At 39.9% G+C, this 26,039-nt stretch overlaps 1 protein-coding gene across 3 annotated transcripts in view; it reads left to right on the top strand.

The window, feature by feature from the left end:
• The window catches only part of LOC146403340 (uncharacterized), a 481,678-nt gene that overhangs the window by 196,232 nt on the left and 259,407 nt on the right, over positions 1-26,039 (top strand). For 2 of the 3 annotated variants that reach the window (XR_014845428.1, XR_014845431.1), the window contains exon 6: positions 1,160-3,398. The gene's annotated coding sequence lies outside the window, so the exon portion shown is untranslated. Of the gene's footprint in view, positions 1-1,159; positions 3,399-26,039 lie in introns of those variants that run through there. The other variant, XR_014845436.1, reaches the window with a different exon arrangement.

Raw genomic sequence — 26,039 nt, 5'->3', positions numbered from 1 at the left:
CTTCTTCTTCTTTTCCAGTTTTGGGGAGTATTGAGACTATCTTTGTCTTGGGTAGCCAGGAAGGCAGTAAGATGCAGCTTTTCTACAGGGTGGCCAAAAACATAAGGGTAAAAGACCAGCTGTGTCTTTTCCTTGTTTTGATTGGTTTACAATTACTCCAGATTCATGAGCACATTGTTCAAACTTGCTTTTCCAAAGCCCCATTAATGTTTGGTATTGGTTCATCTCCTCCTTCCAAACATGACCTCACCCCCATGTTCTGCCCAGTGGTTAGCAACTCTAAAGCATATTCTTTTCTCAATCCAAGAGAATCAGGATGGAAGATTGCTGAGTTGATGCTTGTTTAGGAGCTTTTGAAAGTGAATCATTAGAGTGTGCGGATTTGGAGTGGATGACTGGCCGAGTAATTATCTAGTGTCAGAACTCAGATCTTTGCATGGAATTCAAGCCCAGGCCCTGGCACAAAAGCCTGTCATTTGGGAGTGATCAAAATGATGTCGCCTTGTTCCCTTTTCTTAATCCCTTGGAATGTCTCTCACTCCAGCTACCCTTCCCTGTTATTCCAAAAGTGATTTGAGGGTAAGATTGAAAGCCATTAGCTGAGGACTGACTACAGAGCTGGGGTCTGAACGCCCATCTTTATTCTCTTTTCTCTCAAATGACAAGAAAATTGAGCTTGTTAGCCCCGAGGTTAAGTGATTTGTCCAAATGGCCCCATGAGTCACTTTCAGACCATGAACTATAAGTTCTATCTCAACACAAGTCTGTAAAGATTGAGCGTCGTTTTTTTTTGTTTGTTTGTTTTTTAAGGAGTGTTACCTTTAGTTTTATGATGTCTTTTTTTTTTTTTTTTTTCATTTTTAGCAGATGCCACAGTTAATTGAGTCCTTGGTGAGTTCAAGCTGTTACCCCTGCTAGGCTGGTGGCAGTGCATTGTGGGCAATAACTTTCTTGTCTAGTCTCAGAGAACAAAACCAGGGCATTTCTCTCAAATGTTATGACAAAGAAGAGAGGAGAGCAATAAATACATACTTTATCTGGAAGTGAGTTTAGCTGAGGAAGGGAAAAATCAATAGAAGGAAAATTGCCGGGGAAACTGGTAATTTACCCTGTGATTTGAGTTTTCTTGCTTTATTTATGTATGGTTGTACTTTTTCAGGTATGCCAGAGGGAAATGAAAATAAGCAAAAGAAATCCCTCTTACCTGAAGGATAAGAACAGAGGACCAAGGCCAAACATTTTTCTTTCTTCATCTCCCAATCACGAGGGGAGTGCTGGATACCTTAGTTTGAAGAATAGTCACTAATGCTTCTCTAACACTTTTTAGGTAAGTGTGCTAAATGCTTTACATGTCTCATAATCCTCTCTGCATTCCCGTGAGGAAAATGGATTAATATCTCCATTTTGAAGACACCAAAGCTAAGGTTAATAGAAGTGAAATTGACCAAGGTATCATGGCCAAGGAAATGCTAAGCTTCAAACTCATTTTGCCCGATTCCAGCCTCTGTGCTTTTAAGAGCATCCAATGCTGTCTACAGCATCCTTGGCAAAGGATGTCAGTCCTGTGCTCCTTCGGAGTCCAGTGCCCTTCCAGTGACTGTAAGGGGACAAGTTAGCTCTGGGTTAGCAAGGAGACAGGGGCATGCCCCTGTAATTGGTCATTCACCAGGCCAGTCTGCTTTTACTAGGGTGTAGGAAACTTACATTTTTCTCCCAATGCTTTTTGCACAGGGTTGAAGAAAAATTAGCATAACTAAGAGTATAGTAGAGAACATTTTAGCATTTGAATACCAGTCAGTTGATCAGTAAGTATCTCCTAATATCACATTCTTCTTACTATTGCATAAGGTGCATGGAGTTGGAGTGGTGTTTCAATGGCAAATCTAGGCCCTTGACAAAGGACTGCTAATCTCCATAAGATGACATGAGACTATTAAGTATCCAGAGTCATATGATTAAATACTAAGTGCTTTGATTGTGAGCATTAAGGGTGCTCAGGGAAGGGGATGGTTTGTGTGTGTCTTTTTTTTTAATCTATTTTTTAAAGTTTTAGTGAAGTATAGTTGATTTACAATGTGGTGATTATGTGCAGGCCTTTAATATGCTATTTTGAAGAATGTAGATCTGTGATGTCTTAGCAAATTGAAGGAATTTAGACAACATAAGGAAATGAGGCACTGAAGAGAAAAGTTCTTGTGATTATTTATTACAAGCTGATTATAACCCCAGTGGTGAACAAGGTATGAGAGGAGGGGACTGCTGGGCACATCAGGGCCGGCTTTTACTGCCTCTAACAACTTGTGCTGAATCATTATCTTCATGTCACTATCAGGAAGATGGATGGAGTGCATAATATTTAGTTTTATGTGTTGTCTGCCAAATGTTTTTTTATTAGAGTATAGTTGATTTACAATGTCATCAATTTCTGCTGTACAGCAAACTGACCTAGACATACATATATTCTTTTTATCATACTATCTTCCATCATGTTCTATCCCAAGAGATTGGATAGAGTCCCCTGTGCTGTACAGTAGGACCTCATTGCTTATCCATTCTAAATGTATAGTTTGCATCTAGTTTGATTTCTTAGAAAGGAATGTCTGGTGTGTTAAGCCACTGTGTTATCATGCACCAATTTTATTAACTGACACTTCTGATACAAAATATGGGTTTCTTTTTTCTCATACCAACTAATTCTCCACTGTTTGGATACTAACAGGTATACAATTCAATTCATTTCTGACACAAACTCCCCAGAGTTAGCACATACCCCGCAGGTTAAGGACTCAGTCCCACAAGACTATTCTCATTTCAGATGCTAATCTCAAGTCTCAGACCTCCTGTACTTTTGAGCAAATGACTATAAATTGGGGGGGGGTCTCGGGTTGATAATTTGCTGTAATGTCTCACAGCACTCAGGGAAACAGTTTACTTACTATTACAAATGAACAGCTAGAGAAAGAGGTTTGTAGGGTGAAGTCTGGAAGAATCCTTAGCACTGGAGCTTCTGTTCCTGTGGAGTTGGGGTGCACCACCCATCTGGCATATGGGAGTGTTCACTGACTCAGAAGCACCCAAACCCTGTCATTTGGGAAGTCTTATGGAGACCCCACAATGATAATTAAATCATTGGCCACGGGCGATTGAACTTGGTCTCTAGACCCTCTTCCCTCTCCAGAGGTCCGGTGTGGGACTGGAAGTTCCAAGCTCCTCAAGACTTGGTCTTTCCGGGAGTTCTCACTGTGATGCATCTTGGGAGCACTGGGACACAGGTTTGATCCCCAGCTCGGCACAGTGGGTTAAGGATCCAGTGTTGCCCACAGCTGTGGCTCAGATCTGATTCCTGGCATGGGAACTCCATATGTCACGAGTCGCCAAAAAAGAAAAAAAGAAAAAAAGATTTGGCCTTTCTGGTAGCTAGTCTCCATTCTGAAGATATTAGGAACCCCTCAGCCAAGATTCATCTTATTGGTATACCAAAGGCACCCAGCATTCAGGGAATTCCAACGGTTTTAGAAGCTCTGTGTCAGGAACCAGGAGCAGAGACCAAATATTATAATAGAAGATGCTTATATCACCCTCATCACTCAGGAAATTCCAAGGATTTTAAAAGTTCTGTGTGTCAGGAACTTGGGAAAAAAAAACCCAAATATATATTTCATATTATATCACAATATCACCATTATCAAGGCAGTTAACTAAGTTTTCTTGAACAAAACACAAATACAGATTATATCTGTGGAAAGGTCAGGCAGGAGTCTGCTTGTTCAACAAGGTCATGTAAGTCTGTGGCAACCTCCCCCTTGGTTGAGGTGACAAATAAGGGGTTCCAGGAATCTCTTAGTGAAGCTCTACTCAGACAGGCTAATTCTTCTCGCATCAGTGTGCTTGTACTGCATTTTATGCATAACAGCTTCTTATCTTCTAAGCGAACATTCCAAGAGACAAGGTAAAATTGCCATACCTTTTATTACCTAGCCTTAGAAGTCACACAGCATCTCTTTCATGGTAGTATAGTGATCAAGGCAGCTAAAGGTCAGCATAGGTTCCATGGGAAAAAGACAGTCTATTCAGCAAGAATTGCTGGGAAACCTGGATAGCCATATATAAATCAATGAAACTAGAACACACCCTCACACCATGCACGAAAATAAACTCAGAATGGCTGAAAGACCTAAATATAAGACAAAACACTATCAAACTCCTGGAAGAGAATACAGGCAAAACATTCTCTGACATCAACCTTATGAATGTTTTCTCAGGTCGGTCTCCCAAAGCAACAGAAATAAAAGCAAAAATAAACCCATGGGACCTAATCAAACTGACAAGCTTTTGCACAGCAGAGGAAACCAAAAAGGAAACAAAAAGACAACTTACAGAATGGGAGAAAATAGTTTCAAATGATCTGTTTGAATGGACAAGGGCTTAATTTCTAGACTATACAAGCAACTTATACAACTCAACAGCAAAAAAACCAACAACCCAATGGAAAGATGGGCAAAAGACCTGAATAGACATTTCTCCAAGGAAGATATACAGATGGCCAGCAAGCATATGAAAAAATGCTCAACATCCCTGATTATTAGAGAAATGCAAATCAAAACTACCATAAGATACCACCTCACACCAGTCAGAATGGCCATCATGAATAAATCCACAAATAACACGTGCTGGAGGGGGTGTGGAGAAAAGGGAACCCTCCTGCACTGTTGGTGGCAATGTAAGCTGGTACGACCACTATGGAGAACAGTATGGAGGTACCTTAGAAGTCTATATATAGAACTAGCATATGACCCAGCAATCCCACTCTTGGGCATATATCCAGACACAACTCTTCTTAAAAAAGACACATGCACCCGCATGTTCACTGTAGCACTATTCACAATAGCCAAGACATGGAATCAACCCAAATGTCCATTGACAGATGATTGGATTGGGAAGATGTGGTGTAGATATACACAATGGAATACTACTCAGCCATAAAAAGAACAAAATTATGCCATTTGCAGCAACATGGATGGAACTAGAGACTCTGATACTGAGTGAAGTAAGTCAGAAAGAGAAAGGCAAATACCATATGATACCACTTATATCTGGAATCTAATATACAGCACAAATGAACCTTTCCATAGAAAAGAAACTCATGGACTTGGAGAATAGACTTTTGGTTGCCAAGGGGGAGGGGGAGGGAGTGGGAGGGATTGGGAGCTTGGGGTTAACAGATGCAAACTATTGCTTTTGGAATGGATTAACAATGAGATCCTGCTGTGTAGCACTGAGAACTATGTCTAGATACTTAAAACAGCATGGCAATGGAAGAAAAAATTATATATACATGTATGTGTAAATGGGTCCCCATGCTGTACAGTGGGAAAAAAAAAGTGTGTTAGGGGAAATAACAATAAAAAATAAATAAATAAAAAGAAAGCGCTAAAAAAAACAAACAAAAAAGCAAAAGAAAAATACATCTATTGATGGAGAATTTTAACGTTACATTTTAAGAAGAGCATATTGGATAGAAAATATATCCACTTGGCCATATTTAGAAAATGCAGTCTACTCTGATATGGAAAGCATGTAACCACAGAAAGTGTTCACAGACATTAGCTATGATTAAATAAATGTCTTCATAAGAGTGAATCAGTACATCATCCTTTGGCTAGAACTTTATACTGTAATTAAATAATTCTTTACTTGTTTTCAGTTTGAACTTCAGTTTCAGTTTGAACTTCTCTTGTTTGTATCTACCTCCTATCTGCGTGGATCCTTTGATAGTGAAGAATTTTTAAATTTTATTTTTATTTTGAAATCAATGCAAACTTAAAGGACGTCTTAGAAATGATACAAAGAACTAATTCACCCATCTGGATTTACCTATTCTAACACTTTGCCTCCATTCACTTCTACTTGCTTTCTCTGTGTGTGTGTCTACCTTTCTTTCTCTACTATTTTAGTTTCAGACATCACATCCCTTTATCCCTTACAGACCCATAGTACCATCATCAAATTCAGGAACTTTAACATTGATACAATGCTGCTATTTAGTATATAGACCATATTCAAATTTCAGCAATTGTCTTAATAATGTTTTTAAAGCAGTTTATTTTCTGTCTAAATTAGGATCCAACTCAGGATCCCGGATTGCATTTTAATCTCCTTTAATTGAAACAGTTCCTCAGCTTTGTCTTTTATAACATAGTATTTTTGAAGGCTATAGGCCACATGTTTGGGTAGAAAGCTTCTTCCATCCTATTTGTTTGAATTAACAGATTCTTAATTTTGTTACAGAACTGTCAGTTCCCATATTTCACATTGTCCCAGATTTAGCCATTGGGTTCCCTTAAAGCTGGCTCCTGGAATTCCCGTCATAGCTCAGCAGTAATGAACCTGACTAGCATCCGTGAGGACGTGGATTCAATCCCAGGCCTTGCTCAGTGGGTTAAGGATCCAATGTCGCTGTGAGCTATGGTGTAGTTTGCAGATGCAGCTTGGATCCCTAGTTGATGTGGCTATGGTATAGGCCAGCAGCTGCGGCTCTGATTCAACCCCTAGCCTGAGAACTTTCATATGCCATAGGTGTGGCCCTAAAAAGACCAAAAAAAAAAAGAAAGATAAAACCTGGCTCCTGAGTCTTCTTGGTATATCTCCTGTATTAGTCCGTTTGGACCACCATTATAAAATACTATAGACTAGATGGTTAAACAGCAAAAATTTATTTCTCACAGTTCTGGAGGCTGAGAAGTCCAGGATCAAGGTGCCAGCCAATTTGGTTCCTGGTGAGATCTTTCTTCTTGGCTTGCGGATGGCCACCTTCTCTCCGAATTCTCACTTAGTGGAAAGAGAACTCTACTATCTCTTCTTATCAGGTCACCAGCCCTAATCTTTATCAAATAAATGCTCATAGGCCCTATCTTCAAATAAAATTACATTGGGGATTAGAACTTTAACATGATATAAAAAAAATTTTTTTTAGGGCTGAACCCTCGGCATATGGAAGTTCCCAGGCTAAGGGTTGAATCAGATCTGTAGCTGCCAGCCTATACACCACAGCCACTGCAACTTGGGATCCAAGCTGCATCTGCAACCTACACTATAGCCCAGGGCTCCTTAACCACTGAGTGAAGCCAGGGATCTAACCAACTTCCTCATGGATGCTTGTTGGATTGTTTCCTCTGCATCACAATAGGAACTCCCAACACAATTTTTGAGGGGACACATTCAGTCCATGACACTTCCGGTTTTTTTTTTTTTTTTTTTTTTTTAGCACTTCCTTACTTTCTTTTAAGTATAACAAAATATTCTAGATCCTTCTTTTATTTCTTTGCTCCAGCCCTCCTTACTCTAAGCTCTGGTTCATTTTAGCAAGGAATGATACTTAGAAACAAGATCTACAAGGAAGCATTTGTGTAGTTCATCTAATGTTGAAGATATTTAGGTAGAAACTAGTTAAATAGCTAATCCATGAAAGGATTAGAAAATTTTCCTTGAATTAAAACGTGTAAAGACATTAGAGTACTTCTTGACCCTTGTCTAAAATGTTCTATATATGGGGTTCCCATTGTGGCTCAGAGGAAATGAATCTGACTAGCATCCATGAGGACACAGTTCTATCCCTGGCTTCGCTCCCTCAGCTGTCCTGAGCTGTGGTGTAGGTCACAGACACGGCTTGGATCTAGCATTGCTATCTATGGCTGTGGCGTAGGCTGGCAGCTACAGCTCTGATTGGACCCCTAGCCTGTGAACCTCCGTATGCAATGGGTGCAGCCCTAAAATAAAAAAAGACAAAAAAAAATAATAAAGTGTTCTGTATAAAATTGGCATTTCCTGGTGGCTCAGTGGGTTAAAGATCCAACAATGTCACTGCAGTGGCTCCGGTCACTGCTTTGGTATGTGTTCGATCCCTGGCCCAGGAACATCCCTATAACATGGGTATAGCCAAAATTTTTTTTTAAAAGTTCTATATTCAGGGAACTATATCTAGTCACTTATGATGGAGCATGATAATGTGAGAAAGAGAATGTATACATGTATGTGTGACTGGGTCACCTTGCTGTATGGTAGAACACTGTAAACCACCTATAATGGAAAAAATAAAAATCATTAAAAAAGTTCTATATTCAATGTTATTTTAAATCCAGTAATTGCAAAGCAATAGTATGAGAGCCGTATGCCTAGGCTTAATGGAAGTGAGGATCTATCAAACACTGAGTCAAGGGAGTAGAGAAATCAAGAGATAAAAAGAGGTGAGGAAGCCAGAAAAAGGGACAGCACTTGTGGGGTACCCCCTTTTCAGAAAACTGGTCAGATAGCCTCATTTTGAAATAGTGACTGTTTGTACCATCTGGACCTAACCAATCAGAAAGCTCAGTTGATAGTCCAAAGCTAATAGGATCTTAGAGACCATTTGTAGTTTTTGACTCAAGCTCCATTTCAAAGATCCAGCCCTTATGCATAGATCAATTTCCCTGCCTTGCTCTGAACTTGGATATCTTTGCCCATCAAAAATCTTTAGATTACTTAGCTTGCAGATTATTGAGAAAGAAAGACATGGATAGGGTGGGGGTGGGGGAGGGCAGAAGGAGCCCTGGCCCTGGTACTTAGCTTGCAGATTATTGAGAAAGAAAGACATGGATAGGGTGGGGGTGGGGGAGGGCAGAAGGAGCCCTGGCCCTGGTACTTACTAATTATACATCTTTTGATGAGTAATTGACTTACTGTGTAAACCTAAGTCTCTTCTCCTTTCTGGTCCTCGGTATCCTTAAATGTAGAATGAGAGGCTGAGGCTAAATTAGCTCTCAGTTCTTTTCTAGCTTTCAAGTTCTATGAAAACTTCCCTGCCTAAAATCTTTCAAGTGTGAATTAAACTCACAGATCATGATATATTACCAGAGGAGCTGGGTGCATTATAGAATTAAAGTCTTCAGAGCCCCAGCAAGCCTGCTTTTTGGAGCATGCTTTCTTTTTACAGCTGTGAGGAGAGGAATCAGCACCCTAGCTATAACTTCATATGACTAATGGTAACCATGGCGACCACTAAATATTCCTTCTAGACCTTGCATCTGCACAGCTCACTGAAGCAGAGAAAATAAACGTTGCTGCTTTGAAAAATGATAAAAATAATCTGAACCCAGTGACAGGCTTGGAAAGAAAGGAAGGATCTCACATCTGAAGGTCAAGCCATTTCATCTCATTATCTCTCAGGCCTTTGTTTAATCTCAGGAGGTATCTGATGCCAACTGAATGGGTAGGTCACAAGCCTGAGGGAGTTAGCATGAGACTTCTGAGGCACTTAACTAATTTTTAAAGAAACTGCTGGGATTCTGACAATATTTGCTAGGCTGGTGTGATGACCCTTATATTGAAAGGCAAAAGGCAAACATTGGAACACTAAAAGAGGACCCCTGGGCTTCCAGTTGTTCTTGATATCAGGTCATCTTAGTGGTTTAAGGACAGAGTGACTAGAAACCTGGCCAAGGTCAGGTCACTTCAGAGAACAGGAGAACTAGGCCTCATGAAGCCTGTAAATTTTTAGACAAAGAGAATGGTTAATAGGGCAACATCAACTTGGTAAAACTTGGGGGCAATCACCAGGAAGACTAATTCTTATGGTGCAGCCCAGGAGAGTCACCTAGGAAATGCAAATGCGTGGGTCAGTGGAGAGGGAGTGGGGTCTGTGAGAAGCGGGAGAGCGCATGTCCTGGCTCAAGAGGACAGCCTCTGGATCTGGGAGACTGCAGATCCAGAGCTCCCATTTTTCAAGAGAGTCTGTAAGTCTGGACTTTTAAAAATATGAAACTACAAAAAAAAAAATAAAATAAAAATAAAAATAAAAATATGAAACTTCTTAATTATGTAGTGTTGACATGGCATGTGCTGCCATTTTGCATCCTTTGAAATTATAGTTACCTTTTGAGAACAAAAATAGGCAATGCCAGAGGTATGGGATTCTGTATAATGACCTGCAGAATGACCATGAACACTGAAAATTCAGTCAAGTTGGCCTGAGTCTGTAATGTTAGGGAGGAACAACTGCGTGTGATGATCTTAGATGTAGTTGGTATTTCCGTAATGACATTATGCTTGATTTGAAGAAAAAATGTCAGTTTTGATAGATGATCTGCATGGTAGGTTTAAAAGGGGTCCAGTATGGAGTTCCCATCGTGGCGCAGTGGTTAATGAATCCGACTAGGAACCATGAGATTGCAGGTTTGGTCCCTGCCCTTGCTCAGTGGGTTAACGATCCGGCGTTGCTGTGAGCTGTGGTGTAGGTTGCAGACATGACTCGGATCCCGTGTTGCTGTGGCTCTGGCGTAGGCCGGTGGCTACAGCTCCAATTCGACCCCTAGCCTGGGAACCTCCATATGCTGTGGGAGCGGCCCAAGAAATAGCAAAAAAGACAAAAAAAAAAAAAAAAAAAAAAAAAAAAAGCGTCCAGTCTGTCTCCAGTACCAGAGACTGGGAGCACCTTTACAAGTGGCTAGTGAGTCTTCCTGAAGCCATTTCCCACAGCTCCCCTCCCCCCACTATTTTCACCTGAATTTCAGTAGAGACACAAGCACAATGAACCCAGCCCTGAACCAGTCCTATGCTTAAACTACTCTGGGGTCCGCACATAAGTCATAAACACCTGACTAGGGTGGAGAATGAGGAGACAGACAGAGCAAGTAGACAGTCTCTGAGAGAGAAGAGATGCCAACACACATAAAATTGACCACCATCCTATCCACTGTGTGATTCCACTGGGGACCAGTCTGTGTATTGCCTAATAAAACTTGGTACCTGGGCTTCAATAGGGAGCAGTGGGTCATTCTATTCTTTCGAAAAGCAGAATTAGTTTCCAGATTACAGAATTATTATTATAGGAATATTTGAAAACTGGGAAAAAAAAGAAATTGTAATCATATCATGAAACAGAGATTAAGAGATAACTCACAGAAAAAAAGGGACCAGCCAGTAAAACATTGTCTTGTGGGAAATCACTCTGATGCAGTGGTAGCCTCTAAGTACCATCCATACAGGTTATCATGAAGTTATGGAACAGAAGGCTCACAGAAAAAATTAATATACTGGAATCACGGAGTTCATTGACTCAGTGTAAAACACAGAGTAAGAAACAATCAGAAGAAACAATACACTCAGGGCAGGTGCATGTGGGCAGAAAGATCACACCATCTGAATCCTGTGCTACATTGTGTTTTTACATTCTGAGTCTTCCTTCCTGGCCATATGGGTATGAGGACTAGAATTGAAGGGAAGCAAGGACATTCAAGTAGATGGAAGATGCTTGGAACTAGCACAGAGGTCCTATCTGGGAGAGATGCGAGGGCAGGTATACTGAACACAGCTGCAGTTCTCTGATTAATCTGATGAGCACTTGTATATTTGATGTACATTTTCTGGGCAGAGGATATGGGGGCCAAAATGGAATCACAATGGGTGTCACCAGTTTGTGGATGATTTGGGAATGACATACCCATCAGTCTAGAAGTGACGTTTGTGCCTTACTAATACTTGAAGTTTACTTATGCAGCTTTTGAGCCATTGACACATGGTGGTGCTAGTGGTGAGTGTCCTGTCCAGATTTTGGAGATGCCCCAACCCTTTACCTGACAGGAAATGACAGATGGAAACATAGTCACTGCTGCCTTTCTGTGAAGAGAGTGTGATGCTTTTTCCTGAAATTTGGAATGGGCTTATATAGAAAAATAACCAGGATCAGAAAGGGTCTGATATGAGTTTCCCTTTAAAAGGTAAACCAGCACCATTTTCATAGGGACCTTTAGGTCTGTGAATGCCCCAGACCTGCAAACAAGAGTATCCACAGTGCATCTTAACTTTTATGGAGTAAGATGTGTGGAGGATGGAAGTGGAGGGGAGACCAGTATTTAAAGGGAAGGTGGAGAAAAGGGGAATGCATGAAGGAAATGGAGCAGGAAGAGTCCAAGAACTTGAAGGACCAAGAGATGATGCTTTCGCAGAAACCAGGGTATTCCATAAATCCTGTTGAAGTTAAAGGGGCTGGTTGTGAACTAAAGACAAGAATGTCTTGGTGAGTACACTGATTTAGAACCATCTAGAAGGGAAAGAGGAGAGAGCCAAAAAGAGGCAGATTCAGCCATGCAGTGTAGAAGGTAAGGGAGAGACTGCTTAATCCTGAGTGTTTCGTACTGAGCAGGGGGAAGAGTGCTGGCAGTGTCAGGAAATCAAAGTGCCATTTTGGGTTCCTCTTCTTGAAATCACATCACTCCACAGTGGAGTTTGTGACATCCCGCTACCTGCCCCTTTCTTTCATTCTGCACTTCTAAGGGGTTTGCCTATGTGCACATTCTTTTTCAGATGTCTAATTCTGACTCAGAAAATTGCTGGTTTCAACTCTTTTGCCAGATGGCTGAGGAAAGAGCAATTGACTGTTAGTGCTAAATGCCTGTGTCAGAGCCCAAAGCAGCCGATTCCAATTAACATAAAAAGCAGAACAGATCTCCTAACGTGCAAGTGTAAAACGATGGGATGATGAAACTTAATCCTGGCTGAGAAAGGAAAACACAGCTTCTTCTCTCCTCTCAGAGTCTGGCCACACCACTGGGTTGAGAGGGGAATGGATTTAGAATGAATGAGAGGAGACTACAGATGAGAAACCCCAGAACAAGCCCCCTTGGTTCTTTTCTGTTCAGCAGGATGGGAGGGTCCTCAAAATCTCGTGTCTGACATCTTTGCTTTATTTGTTTGGGTGGCTGGAGCACAGGATTGTTATTTTCAACAACAACTTCCTGTCTTCACAAATGAAACTTGTTTCATGGAAGTGAGTGGTACTAATCTTTAAGTTTATGATATAGATAAAGAGCTCTTGACTGTATTGTTCACATTTTCTTTAAAAAATGTATCCTTTCGAGGATCAATTTAGAGAAGCCCAAATAAAAATGAAATAAAAAGATCTAAATTGAAATATTTTGTATCCACCCCATTTCCCATTTCCATCTACTCTCTTTCTTTCTGCCCTTAATAACTAGTCATTTTATTATTCTCTTGCTCATATTTCCAGTATTTCTTTATGCCTACGAAAGCATATGTATTTATGTGTATTTATATATATGTGCATTATTTTCCCCATAAAAATGGCATATTATGTAAACTGTGTTGTGTCTTATTTTTGTTACTAAATAATATATTTGGAGATCTTTCCATATTAATACAGAGAGCTTCTTCTTTTTTTTAATTTTACTTCTACATCATATTCCACTGTATGGCTCTACCATTGTTCATTTAACCAGACCCTACTTTTGGACACTTCGATTGCTTCTAGTTTTTTTGCTATACCATACAGTTCTCAGTGGATAGTCTTGTATGTATATCCTGTGATATACGTATAAGAGTAACTATAGGAGAAAGTCTCACAAGCAGTGTTGTAGCTCAAATGCCTCTGTAATTTGGATAGATACTGCCAGGTGTCCTTCCATGGAGTTTAACCATTTTGCATCCTCTCTGGTACAGTATGAAGTGTGCTTATTCCCTGCAGCTTAAGTAACTGTTGCCAAAATTCTGCTTTTGTTTGTTTTTGTTTGTTTTGATTCATTTTTACTAGTTAACAGGTAATGAAATGGTAGTGCAAGGTAGTTTTAATTGGTCTTTCTCTTCTTATTCTTTCTTCAGATTCTTATTTTTCTTTGTTTTTGTATCTCTCAGAGAAGGATTATGGCATAATGATGCAGAGAAAAATTTTCCAGGTCCTTCGTTCTTGAGCTGTAGGACATCATAAGTGTCTGGGCTCTCTGCTGTGTCTTTGTATGTTGGTTTATTACTTCATGTTTTCTTGATAGTTAGTAATTATAATAACCAAAATTTATTGAGTATTTACTATATACCAGGCATGATCCTAAGAACTCTATGTATTAACTCATTTACTCTCCCAAACAAACAAAAAACATTGTTATGAAAGATGTATAATCTCTGTACTCAGATGTGGAAACTGAGGCACAGAAAGGTTAGTAACATGCCCAAGGTCACAAAGACATCTGTCCTAGGGTGAACAACTGCCCCATTTTTTTCCAGGGACCATACCGGTTTAGCACTGCAAGTCCCATGTCTAGAAACCCCTCATTCCTGGTACAGTTAGTCACCATCATCTGGCCCAAGTCTTTGCTTATTACTATTAAACTCCTCTTAAGACCATAGGGGTCTGTGTGCTTGTAACTAGAGGAATGGGGGAGGTGATGTTCCCATAGCATCATGTGTGAGATTTAACTTGCAGGTTCTTAGTTTTATTCAACCTGCCTGCTTCCAAGGAAACAGAAAAAAAGAGAGTGGGGCTGTTCCCTCGAATCCAGTAGCAGCAGAAATGGCCATAAGGAGAGGGCAGTGAATTCAACTACTGTCATGAAAAACCCAAGTGGAGATTTAGTAAAAAAAATAATCATCTTGTCAGTGTGGCAAGTGAAAAATGTTCATGTATTATCTCAATTACTTCTCAGAGGAGCCCTGTGAGATGGGTATTAATATCACTCCCTTTACAGAAGAGAGGTTAAAAAAATCCTGGAAGCAAGGTTGATTAACACTTAAGCTGTCTGCCTGCAATGCTCATGCTTTAAGCATTATTTTTACACATATCTGATTTCTAACTGGACCCTGAATGACTGTCAGCAGGAAAGACTCTCAGACAAGGAAAGTCGGAATCTTTGGGCTTGGCTGCAAGAGATACTGGCTAGTGCTTGAATAGAGTAAACAACTCAGCGATTAGAGAAATGCCTGTGAGGGAGTTCCCGTTGTGGCTCAGTTCCTGTTGTGGTAATGAATCCGACTAGTATCCATGAGGACTTGGGTTCAATCCCTGGCCTTGCTCAGTGAGTTAATGATCTGGTGTTGCTATGAGCTGTGGTGTAGGTCACAGACGTGGTTCAGATCCCTCATTGCTCTGGCTGTGGTGTAGGCTGGCGGCTACAGCTCAGATTCAACTCCTAGCCTGGGAACTTCCATATGCCATGGGTGTGGCCCTAAAAAGACATGCCTACGAGGATCTCTGGCAGCTCTGGGGAATATCTGTAAACGTGATGATGCCGGGAAGAACAGCCAGAAAGTTCTGCTCCCTTTCTGTCACCTGGAGCCCTGTGAAACTGAGTATGTCTCACTTCATCTCTTTGGATTTAGGCACCTTCAGGATAAAATGGAGATAAATGTTTCTTACTTGCCTTAGAGATCATCTTTTGAACACCCTTGTAGTTCTAAAATTCATGACAATCCATATAGCCCTGATTTCTAACGCTACATTATCCTTGAGGAAAATCGAGGCCTCATTATAGAAAAATTTATAGCAAGTGCATTGTGTATATAAATTGGTGTAACTCAAAGATGAATTTGGTCACAGTCCTGTGGCAGACAGACTTTCTAAAATGCCCCCTCAAAGATGCCTCATCTTGTCCTCAGCCTGGTGAATGTGACAAGATTTCTCTGATTGTGTTATGGTATATTGCACAATTGATATTAAAATCAGGAAAGTGTCCTGGATTATCTGGTAGGCCCATTGTGGTCACATGAGCCCTTACAAGCAAAGAGCTTTCTCTGGCTGCTGGCAGATGAGGCCAAAGAAGGAGAAAGGGTAATGGGAGAGATTTGAAACATAAGGGGCATTGTTGGCTTCAAGGATGGAAGGATACTTGTGCCAAGGAATGTGGGCAGCTGAGAACAGTTCCTGGCTGACAGCTGGTAAGGGACTCAGACTTCAGTTCTACAAGTGCAAGGAAATGAATTCAGCCAATAGCCTGAAAGAAAAAGTAAATTCTTCCCTGGAGCCACCAGTTATCCTCTTAGACTGAACAGATTTTGATTTCAGTCTCTCCCCAAACTGCACTCAGAGAACCAGTGAAGCCCCCTTGGATTTCTAACCTGTGAAACTGTGAGATAATAAATGGAGGATGTTTTAAGTTGCTAAATTTGTGGTATTTTGTCGTATATTAGCAGATAACCAATATACATCCCCCATCCATATTTCCTAGAATCCTCATTTTCTGGCTCATTCCTCTCTGGCCCTTTGTGTGCATCCTAGACTTAGGAAATATTCCCAACATCTCTTCTCTCTTCATTTCCAGAAGCTGCATAACATTGGGAGTTTCCTATCATAATGTCCTTTCTAATCAAACTCCTGGAAGAAAACTTGCTTATTGCTGGTGGTCACATTTCTATCCCTCACACTAGCATTGTTCCAGGCCATGGTTTTGCTTCCTGAGCAGATCCTTGGTACCACGCCTCTTCTGCTCTCTCATGCTATTGGCTTAAGCCAACTTCTTCCAGCTCCTTCTTAATTAAATCAAAGGAAACCTTCTCTTGAACCTTAAGGCACTTTTATCTCTGTTCTGACAGCCCAGTCTATTTGTCCTGATTTCTCCCCATGCAGATGTGTAAAGTTAGAGCCCAGCATGACCTGGGCTTACTTATGGGGTATCCCACTTATGTGCTGTCTTAACACCTGACCATGTTGCATTTTAGTGTCTTTGACTCTTTACTACTTGTCTCTTCTACTGTGTTATAAAGGCATAAGGATACCTGTGTGTCTTGGTCATTGTTGAAACGTCCATGTGGCCTGATATATAGTGAGTACACAACCCAAATTTGAATGAAAAGGAGCTATTGGAGTTCCCGTCATGGTGCAGTGGTTAACGAATCCGACTAGGAACCATGAGGTTGCAGGTTCGGTCCCTGCCCTTGCTCAGTGGGTTGACGATCCGGCGTTGCCGTGAGCTGTGGTGCAGGTTGCAGACATGGCTCGGATCCCGCGTTGCTGTGGCTCTGGTGTAGGTTGGTGGCTACGGCTCTGATTAGACCCCTAGCCTGGGAACCTCCATATGCTGCGGGAGCGGCCCAAGAAATAGCAAAAAGACCAAAAAAAAAAAAAAAAAAAAAGGAGCTATTAACCCATTTCCAACATGGTAGTTAGGCAGCATTTTCCATGGATACTTTTTTGGTATGTGGATTATGGCAGAGACTTTTAATGACTTTTCTTAAAAAAAAAAAAAATCCAAAACATTGCCATCAAGGAAAACCATTGGCTGAAATGTTAAAATAGCTCTGACTACCTCTTTAGCAAGCAGAGAATTTTATGATGTTTTGATCCATTAATATTTTCCTCAAAGCACTTCAGGAAGCACAATAATAGCTAAAACCAACTAAAAATCAACCTGCTGTACTAGCATAACTATATAATTTTTTTTGGGAGCAGCCATTCTTAACAGTTTCTATTTTCTTCAAAGCAATGAATTCAGCTATATTTTCTGGTTCTGAATAACCCCCAGTTTTTTGACTCCATTTTTAAGTTTCAAAAACATTTTAAAAATATCTGTATTAGATGAAAGGAGAATATAGGAGTCATGAAAAACCCAGATCCTTTTTTGTTGACCTAGTGTTGCTGGGAAGACATGTGGACAGAGTTGAAGCAATAGAAGTGGAGTCCGAAGTGACATGAGACTAAGGTTAGAACTGGAATAACTGCTGTGAGCAGTCAAAATTATACCAGATGCTGGAGTTGAAAGAGTGAAGTAGAAATGGGGAAAGAAATATCAAGGTCAATAGCTAAAAATAGAGCAGGATTAAGACTCAGAATGGTATATTGGGCTTGCTATGTATTGCAAGATGTGAGTATTTTGTCGGTCTGGACAAGAGTTTATTAGCTATGTCCTTAGGAAGTTCAAGTCCTAAACATTTATTAGATGGTACTAAAGCACCCTCTGTGTGTATTTGTGTGTTTATGGAGAGTTTAGACAATTCATGGCAAAGTATCCATACAAGATGGAGCTGATTGGGAAATCATTTTTGAATCAAAAAACAAATCGTGCATGGATACATGTTGAGTCCTTTGTATAGTAAGTTTTACTGCTTTTATATAAACAAATTACTCTTTACAAACTTGGTGGCTGGGAGAAAGAATGTTCTTTGTATGAAGTATTATTTTAGCTGTGAAAAACAGAAAAAGTCCTTAGTAAAACTAGCAATGTAACCCTTGGGTCCAATTCATGAAAATGTGTACCACAGCAACATAGCCCTCTCTAGCTGTTAATCTGCATCCAGCACCTGCTCAGTCAGTGTTTCAGAGTATTCTGTTACCCATCCCAGTAGGATTTTACAGTGCTTTCAGAGCTGACGTTGGAAAATGCTTGAGGTTATCTCTGTAAATAATAAAGTCCCCATCCTGTAGGTTGCACCTCAGTATGTGCTATGTCTGGTTGGAAAATTTATTGTCTTTACAGAACTTTCTTCTCTCCTTTTGGGTTTCCTCCCATGCTAAATCCAGCTCATTTCTCATAAAACATAAATTGGAAGAAAGTGAGTTTAGCTTTACTGCTAAAATTGGTGCCTTGGTGGGTAAACTTCACCAAAGTTATTGATCAGATAAAATTGTTATATGGACCTCAAAAGAATTTAAATTCCATTAGGATCACAATAGCCAAGACGTGGAAACAACCTAAATGTCCATTTACAGATGAATGAATTAAGAAGATGTGGTATATATACACAATGGAATATTGCTCAGCCATAAAAAAGAACAAAATAATGCCATTTGCAGCAAGCATGGATGGAACTAGACTCTCATACTAAGAGATGTAAGTCATAAACAGAAAGAAAAATACCATGTGATATTACTTAAATCTTGAATCTAATCTACAGCACAAATGAACCTTTCCACAAAAAGAAAATCATGGACATGGAGAACAGACTTGCAGTTGCCAAGCGGGAGGGGGAGGGTGTGGGATGGACTGGGAATTTGGGGCTAATAGATGCAAACTATTGCCTTTGGACTGGATAAGCAATGAGTTGCTATATAGCAACTGCTATATAGCACCGGGAACTATGTCTAGTCACTTATGATGGAGCAGGATCATGTGAGAAAAAGAATGTGACTGGGTCACCTTGCTGTATAGTAGAAAATTGACAGAACACTGTAAACCAGCTATAATGGAAAAAAAATCATTAAAAAGGAAAAAATAAACAAATTCTCTTAGGAGCCTGTATCTTGAATGTTTTAATTAGAACTTTGAATTTTCTTAGGCCCTAGGAATAGGTTTAGAAAGTAAAACATTGGTCTTTTTCTCCATTCAGGGACTGTTTTTTTATTTGGGCAAAAAAGTTGTTCTTCAGTCTTTTTTTTTTTTTAAGGGCTGCACCTGTGGCATATGGAGGTTTCCAGGCTAGGGGGTTGAATGAGAGCTACAGCTGCTGGTCTGAACCATAGCCACATAGTATCTGAGTCATGTCTGTGACCTATACTACAGCTCATACAATGCTAGATCCTTAACCCACTGAGCGAGGCCAGGGATTGAACCTGCATCCTCATGGAGGCTAGTCAGAGTCATCTCTATTGAGCCATGATGGGAACTCCAGTTCTTCAGTCTTTTAAAATCATGTAGTCGTGCTTCAATTACAGTAAAAGCTTCACTGGCTTTAATTATTGATGGAGGTGGTGATGGTGATGTAATCTCATGAGACCAGGCGGCCTTAACTGGTTTCAAGTTTGGCTCCTCATTCCTATTCATCCCAGCATGACTTTCTCCTGGTACTTTACATGTTATCCAGGTCTTGGATCATTAAAGAGAAATGCACATTAAAAAAAAATCTCCCCAGAAAGTGTAAAGTATCTTCATTCATAAAGCAACTATTGTTCTTAGTGATCCTGGGACACCATAGTTTATCTGATCAGACATTTTCACTGGAAACAAGTTTGTGAGATGTAATTAGTGTCTACATAGTTGGAAATTGAAAGAATTGTTAGACAATCTTGCTTGATTTTGGGTTATGATCAACTGTAATATGTAAAACGTAACCACTTCCAGGTCTGATCTTCTAAAAGGAATACACAGGGAGTATCATTCATTTCTTCTTTCTTTTACTGATTTATTTAGTCAATAAATATTAATTCAATATCCACCATTTGCCAGATGGTGTGGCTAGATGCTGAAAATACGTCAGTAAAGAAAAAAAACTCTCATGACACTTCTATTTTAATCAGAAATACAGATGGTAATTATATAAAGCAAGAGATAAATACTATTGGAGTTCCCGCTATGGTACAATGGGATCTGCCATGTTTCTGGAGCGCTGGGATACAGGTTCAATCCTTGGCCTGGCACAGTGGGTTAAGGATCTCAATTTGCCACAGCTGCAGTGTAGCTTGAAACTATGGCTTGGATCTGATCCCTGGCCTGGGAACACCATATGCCATGGGGAATCCAAAAGAAAAAAAAGGTAGGTATTCTTAAGATAAAAAAGAGTATACTGTAGAGGAGAGGGTTAGTCAGTAAAGTAATATGAATCCCTAAGAAGATGGAGAGTAATATATCTATAACAGCCATAATAAAACAAAGCACAGTAGTATTTTATATGGCTAGTGACCATCTGGTAACTGCTACTTACTGCAATGACTTTCTTTTTCTTGAGCTTTTGATTTTGATTTTTTTTCTTTTTTTTTTAGGTTTCCTGTTTTATAAAATATTAAGGTGAGGGGGCGAGGAGATCCAATTGCAGAACTTTTGATCTAATATTTATCTTAGAGTTGATCTAATCTAATTTCCTTCACTTTGTAGGTGATGAAATTGAGGCTTAGAGAAGTTACCTGACTTAATCTGAGTTTCACAGCTAGTTACAGCTAATTATCAGTACCTAGTGCTCACCCATATGGATTTTCAATGAGTGGTGCATCTCTGGGTGTTTAATTTATAAAACCCCAAATCTGGATTTTCATGGTCTTGCCCATGATCAACCTTGAGATAACCCAAGTTCTCAGGTTCCAGGGGTCACCTTCTATTTAACACCTAATAACAATTTATAAGCCTCATTTCCACTCCCAAACTGGCAAGAAGTCTAGCCGTTAATGGGCACTCATGGGCTTCCTCTCTGCCTGGCTTAATGTTCTAAGCTTTTCTGTGGGTGGACTCGGGAAGTTTCACAACTGCTTCTTCAGGCTTCTGGAAATCCTCTCAGTGTGGGCACAGTTGATTTTCTAAACACTTCTAAAACCAGGCTGTCTAGTTTATAAAACTTTACCAGTGGTTTGGGGATAACAGAAGAGAATTACTCTGTAGAAAAGGAACAGTAACATGAATGCTATCTCCCACTAGAATTCATTGGTCAAGCACTCAGGAGAGGTCCCTTCGAGTTCCTGTTGTGGCTCCATAGGAACCATGAGGTTTCAGGTTTGATTCCTGGCCTCACTCAGTGGGTTAAGGATCCGCAGTTGCTGTGAGCTGTGGTGTAGGTTGCAGACAAGGCTTGGATCTGGTGTTGCTGTGGCTCTGGCATAGGCTGGTGGCTACAGATCTGATTAGACCCCTAGCTGGGAACCTTCACATGCCATGGGTGTGGCCCTAAAAAAGACAAAAAAAAAAAAAAAAAAGATGTCCTTTACTCTTTCAACCTTCCTCTAAGCCTAGTCCTGCCACCCTATTGCAGGATCCAGTTTAACACTTCATGGCCTTTGACAATATCCTTCCTCCCTGGAGCCCAGGTCTTTAGGTTTTTTTTTTTTTTTTTTTTTTTTTTTAGGGCCACACCCATGGCATATGGAAGTTCCTAGGCTAGGGGTTGAATCAGAGGTTTAGCCACTGGCCTATGCCACAGCCACAGCAATGAAGGATCCCAGCCACATCTGCAACCTACACTAAGCTCACGGCAACACTGGATCCTTAACCCACTGAGCGAGGCCAGGGATTGAACCCGCAACCTCACAGATGCTAGTCATATTCACTCTACTGAGCCCCAGTGAAAACTCCAGGCCATTAGGTTTTCACTGACTCTAGCAAGTTAAGAATTCCGTTCTTCTCCCAGGGAGGCGTTCCAGTCCACACTGATGATGACTTTGACAAAATCATACAGAGCAGCTTAGTTTTCATGGTCTCACACTTTCCATTCCAGATTTGAATTTGGGCTTTCTTTTTACATAATCAAAATGCTGTAAGTAAGAATTTTTTCCCAAGACAAAAGAGTAACCCTCCCCACTATGCCTCCACTTCCAGCTAAATTTTGAAAATACAAAACAAACAGGAAAAACCTATTGGCAGCTTTGAAATAACTATCTCACTTAAGAGCCAGCTATCAAAATTTCAGTCTTATTGGATTAAGTTTCAAATGGTTTCCTCCATGATTTGTAGAAATTCTCCACTCTTTCTTGGCTAGTTGCCTTCCACCACCATCTTCAGAGCTTGTTTCAAAACCTAACTTTTTCAGAAGCCTGGTTGGCTTTATGTCCTTCTAATCAACACTTTATTCAGTTTATGTGATACCCTTTGGCCATATTTCAGCATTTGTACATGTGTATTCTCTTCCCAATGAGAATGAACATAAACACTTTAAAGATACTTTGTTTTCAGAACCCCTCACTCCCTGTTTGACAACAATGCCAGTTTAGTACTCAACAAAGATAACCTAATCTTGTCAGACTGAAATCTATTGTTTACCCTCCCAAACACTGCCAAAGGCCTTGGACTTACTGCATTGCTCTATCTTGATAATGTCTTTCATTTCACTATCTTACTGAATTTGCCCCAAGTTCTGCTTGTCATGTGCATATGGGCATGCCATCCTAGTGAAATTCCTGTTCGAGAGCATTTTTTAATTTCATTTTACATGAGAACTTAAGTTTCATACTATGATGTTCTATTGCATAACCCAATGGGAAAATAGTATGTTGAGTTGCCAGAGACTGAACTGAAGCCAGGGTGTCACATCGGCATTGCTCTATCTCAGAAGGGGATGCTGGTAATCTTAACTGGGCAGAGGGAACTGTAATTAGAGCCTGAAAATCTGGTGGAGGGGAGAATATGAGCAAAGAGAACTACTAATGGGTCTTCTTGAGAGCAGGAAGAGAAATTGAGAAGCCTGGGCCACTGTGGCCTGAAAACACTCAGGCCCAAGTGTGGCCTGAAAACATACAACAATGAGAAGGAGGTGGGAAGATAGCATCAAGGAGTGAGAACTAAATTTTGCAGGTCCACACTGAGATGTAGAAGTAGCTGAACTCGGTATCTGTGTTAGTTAAATGTTTAGGTCAATAAAATAAAACAGTTAACATGTAATAAATGTCATTGCCCACCCCTGTGCCAAGCCCCACCCCATTTTATTTTAATATTTAGTATAATGCGAAAATTCAGGGAAGTTTGATTTTCTGGTGTTTGAATTCAGAAATATGTTCAAAAGTATTATTTGATAGTTTGGTTACTTGTTTATTTTTTCCTTATAGAAAGGAAATATATCTCTGACTGAGATTAAACAAAATTAATTCATGATAGAAATCTAAAACCTACACATCTGCAATTTTTTTTGTTGTCGTTTTTTTGTTTGTTTTTTTGGTTGAACCCATGGCATACAGAACTTCCCTAGGGATCGAACCTACACCACAGCAGTGCCAACACCACATCCTTAATCCACTGAGCCCCAGGGAACTCCCTGAAATGGTTTTAATATTAAGCAAGCTACTTCTCTGGGTGCCAAACATGTACGCCTTTGATGAAATTGACATACAGCTAACAGAAGCCAGAGTGGACCTATTTAGAACCAAATATCTTAGGTTACAACACCACCTCTACTCTTAATTAACTTGCTGATCTGAGCGAGTTACTTAGCCTCTTCAAGTCTCGTTTTCCCATCTGTTAAATGAGGCTGGGAATAATAGTATTTTATCTTGTAGAGATGTTGAGAGTTTAAAATAAGTCAATATGTGTAAAGTTTGGCATACAGTGCCAAAGTAGTGTTAGCTGTTATTAGGACTATATTCCTAAAGTCTACTTTTGTAGTGAATTCATGTTTAAGGTAGTTGAAGGTGAAGATTTCATTGTTAATCAGTTTTATACATATTAAAAGTTGAGTTTTCTTTTTCTTCTTCCGAAGACTGTGTATGTGACCTACATATATATATGCACATGCATGTGTATTTGTGCCTGTGTATATAGTGGTTTTAAGTGTGTGTTTGTTTATTTCCATAATACTCGATAATGTATTGAATTTTCTTTTTCAGTAATTCTGAAAATATTCTATGTATGGGCAAGTTCTTTCTCATCTTAATCACCAGGGATGGATGGAATGTAGTTCATATATGGGAGCAATTTCAGTGAAGATGTGAGCCCACAGAGTTCCCTGTGTATTACAGCCAAAGGAACAGTTTAATTTTCTCTTTGTTTCAAACACATCTCAGGCCGTAGTGGGAATATCACTGTAAAATAAAGGGGCTCTTGCAATTCAGCACCTCCTACACAGAGCTAATTAAATAGAATGAGAGGCAAGGAGCAGACAAGAATCAAGCTCATAAATATTACATATTTTTATTAGTAACATACAAATGATCTTAATTAAACCTGCATTTTCCATGAGTAATAATCTCACACACCGTTTGTTCCCTTATCCAGAAGCTCAGCAGGGGGTGGAAGTGTCTTGGAATTTTAACATGAAGAGACTCCCTCTTGATTGAACAGACTTCTTTATTCTCTGTTTTACAGACTTTCAGAAAAACTGTAGTTTTTCCCCAGTTTCTAGGACTTAAGTGACTAAATGACTCACTTTTCCTCCGAGCTTAAGATGAGCCTGGGATCCTTGAGATAAGTCTTGCCATTTAAAAAAGATTTCAAACCAAGCCCATCTAATCCACAAAGGTCTAGGTTAGGTCTCCTTACGTCATCTATTCTCATTGCCCCCTGCCTTGTACTCACTCACATCTGTGATTATATGTTTTCCTGTGATTATTTTTTAAAAGTCTGTCTCCCTCTCTAGCTAGAAGCTCCTGAGATCAGGGATCTATCTTGTTCACATTCCATTTCCAGTGCTAAGCTTGCCTCTGATCTATGGCTGGTTCTTTGTGATTTGGGGTGTGTGTGTATGTGTGTGTGTGTGTGTGTGTGTGTGTATGTTGGGGGGAAGCTAAAGCCAGGGATTTTCTAACTGCTTCTTCTTTTTCAAATTGCAAAATAATTTGCATACAATGCAATTTACACTTTAAAGAGTATACTTTCACATGTTTTGACATATATATGGAGTCATGTACTTTTACCATAATCGAGATAAAGAGCAGTTATATCACTCCCCAAAGTTCCCTCCTTACCCCTTTGCAATCAATCCCCTGCTTCGCTTTCAGCCCCAGCTCCTGGCAACCACCAATCTGTTTTCTGTTTCTCTAGTGTTGCTTTTTCTAGAATATCATATAAATGGCCTCATACAGTGGGTAGTCTTTTGTGTCTGGCTTCTTTCATTTAGTATAATGCTTTTGAAATCCATCCATGTTGTTTTGTATATTAGTAATTTGTTTCTTTTTAAAACTGAGAAGAAATAGAGTAGATTCCTAATAATTGTTTGTTGAATATATAAAAAGAAATACAGACCTAAAAGAACATCTACTAATGGATTAATTGAGAAAATGTAAACATCTTTATCCATAAATATTTGCTCATTGCCTGGATAGTATGTTGATTATCCTTTGATGGTATAATTATAAATTTTAATATCAGGTCTTGTTTTTATCATCAGATTTTTTTAAAGGAGTGGTTTTCTAGGAGAATTGGGTTATTTAAGTACTACCTTTATAGTGGAAATGAAGTCATTCTTTGTTTCTGTGATACCTGGTTGTTAGCATCTGGATTATCCTATGAAAATTCACTGGAGACCTTGACATAAATTTGAGAGGAGGCTGATATTTTCAGCATAGATTATCCTCACTGGCACAGTGGGCACTCCACTTCTCAAGGAATAACTTCATGTTTCTGCTAAAATGGTGTGAAAAATGACCTTATTTGGATATTAAAAAGGAGAATTTGAAATACATCACTTGCAGAGTTCCTGTTGTGGCTTAGCGGTTTAAGAACCCAGCTAGCGTCTGTGAGGATGTAGATTTGATCCTTGGCCTTGCTCAGTGGGTTAAGGATCCAGCATTCACAGACGTGACTCAGATCTGGTGTTGCTATGGCTGTGGTGTAGGCCAGCAGCTGCAGATCCCATTTGACCACTAGTCTGGGAACTTCCACATACCACAGATGTGGCTGTAAAAAGGAAAAAAAAAAGAAAGAAAGAAAGAAAGAAAGAAAGAA

Source organism: Sus scrofa, chromosome 5 (genome assembly GCF_054392235.1).
Source record: "Sus scrofa isolate SSC_HxYL_T2T_F1_AM1 chromosome 5, Sscrofa_HxYL_maternal_Yorkshire_Landrace_v2.0, whole genome shotgun sequence".
NCBI classification, from domain to species: domain Eukaryota; kingdom Metazoa; phylum Chordata; class Mammalia; order Artiodactyla; family Suidae; genus Sus; species Sus scrofa.
The sequence above is the reverse complement of the archived record's forward strand: the minus strand, read 5'-3'. Positions and strand labels throughout refer to the sequence as shown.